The following is a 5,367-nucleotide window of genomic DNA, read 5'->3' as shown; positions in this document are numbered from 1 at the left end:
CTGGCCTGATGGTAATAAGACAGCACTGGAGCACGGGCTGCAGTACTAATTCATTCAGTATCTGATTCTGTCTTTTCCTCTATCCATCTGTCTTCCATCTTTACATCTATCATTTACAGAAATTTACAGCCTGCAAATACCAGAGAAGCTAATGTTAGTGCAATCTTCCCTCCACGTTCTCTTGGAATGATCTATCGTAATCTACTTATCATAGACATGCACACTATAATGTACAATAATTTAATCTTCAGCCCCGAAAACGACTGCAATTGTTTTCCAAGCATGCATTATAAGGTGTTTTTTACCCTTCTTTTTAACCTTTTTAAAGGCTACAGGGCATGAGAGAACATTAGTTTCCCTTCATAAAACAATTATCTTGGTGTCTCCCATATATACTTTCTTATTCGTAGGATCACACAGGGGCAAGGTTATCAAACTAGAACGTACTGCTGATTTATTTGGTCACAAAGAAACCGGGCCCATACATTTCCAATATAGAATGCAGATGCTTTTCACATTGTAAAAGAAGTAAGAGCTCTTGTACTAAATATGCTAGCAATATATCTTAGCAATATAGCAATAAAATTAAATTTTCTCTCTAGACTGTTCTAGTCTTTAACATCATAAGTAAAATTGAATCTTCATGCAAAATTATAATCAAAGACTCTATGAGCTGAATTGACCATAGAAAACAAGTAATACACAGAGGGGAAATTATTTGTTCATAAGCACACATTTTTTCTCTCAAGTAATGTTTCTACAGCTTTTCTTTTCCATTTAAAATTTTTAAGTTGTCCTTTTGTTATTTTGTTATTGTTCTACAGCTACTTTACTTCCTGATCCAAAAATAATATGCCTTGACATCCACCACTTTCTTTCTACATACCTTGCCTCCTTTTGCAGAAATGCTGCCATATGTCTTGTCTCTCTTTAGGCTAGAATGATACTTAACTAATGAATCCACCCATCCATCTATCCACTGCACTATGCACTATGTAGAGTGGCAGATATATTGATAGGATATGCAGTATTTTATCTCCAGAAATTCAGACTTAGTAGGGAGATAGACTTGTAACACCAACAACAACAACAACAACAAAAAACCCCAAACCCAAGAAGGCCTCCAGGAAGAAGGGACACTGAGGCTAAGATTTAAAGATATGAAGAGGTTTGCAAAGCTGAGACAGTGATGGATAAAATGGGATAGTACAACATTTGTAAAGGCAGAGCAAATGAAAGGGAATTTGACACATAATACATGAATAGAGTTCACAAGGGTTTACAAAAATGAATGAGTCTGGCCAAGTGTTATTTGGTAAATGGTAGACCCTCAAAGGGAGAAGGCAATGGCACCCCACTCCAGTACTCTTGTCTGGAAAATCCCATGGACAGAGGAGCCTGGTAGGCTGCAGTCCATGAGGTTGCTAAGAGTCGGACACGACTGAGCGACTACACTTTCACTTTTCACTTTCATGCATTGGAGAAGGAAATGGCAACCCACTGCAGTGTTCTTGCCTGGAGAGTCCCAGGGACAGGGGAGCCTGGTGGGCTGCCGTCTACGGGGTTGTACAGAGTCAAACACGACTGAAGCGACTTAGCAGCAGCAGCAGTAGCAGACCCTCAAAGGAAAGGATACTGATACAATCTTTAGTTGAAGGTGAAGGTGAAGTCGCTCAGTCATGTCCGACTCTTTGCGACCCTGTGGACTGTAGCCTACCAGGCTTCTCTGTCCATGGGATTTTTCAGGCAAGAATACTGGAGTGGGTTACCATTTCCTTCTCCAGGGGATCTTCACCACCCAGGGATCGAACCCTGGTCTCCCGCATTGGAGGCAGACGCTTTAACCTCTGAGCCACCTGAATCTCTAATATCACATCCATTAGCATTTACCTGAACAACTTCAATGATTGGAAACTCATTACAATGAAAGACTGAATTTATTTTCAAAATTCTCATGTTTGGAATATTTCTAAAATTTTTTAATTTTTTTGAACTAGAAAACATATATACTGATCCATTCTAGTTCTGTCTTCTTGAACTGCACAGAGTATGATTAATCTTTTCATGTTAATTGAAATATTTGAGGACATTTATAAAGTCCTTCAAAACTCAGTTGCTTAAAAATGCTCCTTCTTTATAAGAGTTTTCAAAACTTTTAAAGGCCTGATTTCTATTCTCCTGGTAAGCACCAAATTGGTTCCTTTTATAGGGTGGCATTTGGAACCAAAAGTAATAGTCTATGCTTAGTATGACCTGTCTGGAGAAGGGCATAGCAAGCCACTCCAGTATTCTTCTCTGGAGAATTCCATAAACAGAAGAGCCTGATGGGCTATAGTCCATGCAGTCACAAAGACTTGGACACGACTGAGTGACTAACACAGCAACAGAGTATGACCTGTAGTGAGCAGGGAGAGAATATTCAACCACCTTTTCCTCATCACTATATTTCTATTATTGTGTCTAACTTGAATTAGATTTTTTTGGCAGACACATATTGGTTAGTCATACAGAACTTTTATTACTAAAATACCAAAGTCCTTGCCACGTATGCTCCCATTTAGCCAAATCTCTGCTGTCCTCTATTACTGTACATGGATTTTTTAACCAAAATCTAGAAAATTACTTTTATCCCCATTTAAGTTCATTACTTTAATTCATCACTTCCCCATGTAATAAGTACCAAGAAATCTTACATATGATTCAGTATACAATTTGCCAAAATAGGAGAATACAGTATTATTATTGTGAACAATATATTTTTTTATTTTAATAGTAATTAAATACAAGGAACAAAGGACATGCAATACACAATGATCATTGATAGTTAAAGTAGCTCTTAAGTTCGATAAATACAAATATTTAAATATTCAGATATATCTCTTTATTCTTTAACCATTGACTGGTAGATAGTGGTAAGATTTATTCATTAAAAGTGGGTTTCATTTATTGGCATACTCCTCTCCTCTATAGATAGTGAGGATGTATAAAATATATTAAAAAAAAAGAATGACCATTCCTCTGTTGATGAACATTTAGGTTTCTTCCATGTCCTAGCTATTGTTAATAGTGCTGCAATGAACAACAGAATGCATGCGCCCTTTTGAATTGTAGTTTTCTCTGGGTAAACGCCCAGTAGTGGGATTGCTAGTGAAGACGTGGTACATGTATGCAATGGAATATTATTCCACCATAAAAAGAGACGAAATAAGGTCATTGTAGGGATGCAGATGGACCTGGACACTGTCATACAGAGTGAATGAAGTAAGTCAGAAAAACAAATATCGTATCAGATCAGATCAGTCGCTCAGTCGTTTCCGACTCTGCGACCCCATAAATCGCAGCACGCCAGGCCTCCCTGTCCATCACCAACTCCCGGAGTTCACTCAGACTCACGTCCATCGAGTCAGTGATGCCATCCAGCCATCTCATCCTCTGTCGTCCCCTTCTCCCCCTGCCCCCAGTCCCTCCCAGCATCAGGGTCTTTTCCAATGAGTCAACTCTTCGCATGAGGTGGCCAAAGTACTGGAGTTTCAGCTTTAGCATCATTCCTTCCAAAGTAATATCGTATATTAACACTTATATGTCAAATTTAGAAAAATGGTATAGATGATCTTATTTGCAAAGCAGAAACAGAGACACAAGCATACAGTACAAATGTGTGGATGCCAAGGGTGAAGGGGGCTTGGATAAATTAGGAGATTGGGACTGACATGTCTACACTACCATATTTAAAACAGGTAACTAGTGAGAACCTACTATATAGTATAGAGAACTCTACTCAGTGCTCTGCAGTGACCTAAATGGAAATAAATCCAAAAAAGAGGGAATATATGCAAAGGTATGGCTCGTTCTATTTTTGGTACAGTAGAAATTAACACACCATTATAAAGCAACTATACTCTGAAAGAAATTAATTGAAAAATAAAGAGAGAAAATTACCAAAACAACTTAGCCAGGCTCAGGGGTAAGATAAATATCTTTGTGGACCAAAATAAGACAGAAACTCAAAAGGCATGAGCCACAGGTCCGGAAGCAGACAGTAGCAGACAAGCTTCCTCTGGGATGATAGGAAACGAAGAGTTTCCCTGGAACTTCGGTCTCAGGCCTAGAAACCAAGCCAAGACATCACATAGTAAGGCTTGGTATAGCTGGATGGAATGACTTCTTCTATTCTTGGAGACTGACTGTGTGAAGGCAGATTCATTAATGTCAAATAATTAGGGTGGTAAGAGTAAACAAAAAGTTAATATAAACAGACAACAAAGGCCACAAACAGAACATGTATTCCTTCTAGAAAAAAATACAAATATGCAACATATCACAATAAATAGAACTGGATTATCAGACTGAATTCACATGCAAAAATGTTGTGATATGCTGCATACAGGGATTATATATTTAAATTATGTCATTCAGCCTATTTCTCCAGTAACCTAAAAACATGTTCAATAGGTACATGTACAAAGTGTTCATAATGTCAGAGATGGAGGCTGTGGATGAGTTCAACAAGACAGTTTTCCTCTCCCCAAATCTGACTTGACACCCACCATTACCAAGCACCCAATATGGTAGCACGTTAATCACATTGGATCTCTTCTCTCATGGAGAGTGTAGCAATTTGCCTTTATATAAACTTATTCTGGATAGGAATTTCAATTCCAGTCTGCAGCACTTCTGCCAATACCATTATTAGTGAACTTAAGAATTCTTTGTTCATTCAAGTAACAAGGCATTCATTGCTACACATATGAGGAACCCTGAACAAGAAACCCATTGTACAACAAAGGAGATGTAGCAATGGGCTCCTATCTGCAGAATCACTGTTTTTACTCTATGCCTTGCTTCTAGATATGGTTGCTATAAAACAATAACTGAACTGAAAGCTCAGTGGTATTCAACCTTGGAAAACTTTTTGTAAGAAACAGTATATGCCTTAAACCAGGAGCCAGCAAACAGTGTTACATCTCCAACAGTCAAAATGTACAGGTTTGGGAGCTAGGAGGTAGGGGTGGTAGTAGTCCATACCAACTACACCTAATAACTCACTTAAGCAATTTCTGCTTCTCAACCCTGCCGTCTTGCTTCAGTGGGTTTAATAGTCCTAGTGTTCTAGAGAGGAATGTTTATACCAGGTGTTTTAAATCAGAACCTGTGACTGCCCCTGGCCATTTTGGGTTCCTCATGCCTCTAAGTTCTTCCCTGGTGGCTCAGACAGTAAAGAATCAGCCTGCAATGCAGGATACCTGTATTCAATCCCTGCGTCAGGAAAATCCCCTAGAGAAGGGAATGGCAATCCACTCCAGTATTCTTGCCTGGAGAGTCCCATGGACAGAAGAGCCTGGTGGGCTGCAGTCCGTGGGGTCACAA

The sequence above is a fragment of the Bos indicus x Bos taurus genome, chromosome 6, assembly GCF_003369695.1.
Source record: "Bos indicus x Bos taurus breed Angus x Brahman F1 hybrid chromosome 6, Bos_hybrid_MaternalHap_v2.0, whole genome shotgun sequence".
Lineage (NCBI taxonomy): Eukaryota > Metazoa > Chordata > Mammalia > Artiodactyla > Bovidae > Bos > Bos indicus x Bos taurus.
The sequence above is the reverse complement of the archived record's forward strand: the minus strand, read 5'-3'. Positions refer to the sequence as shown.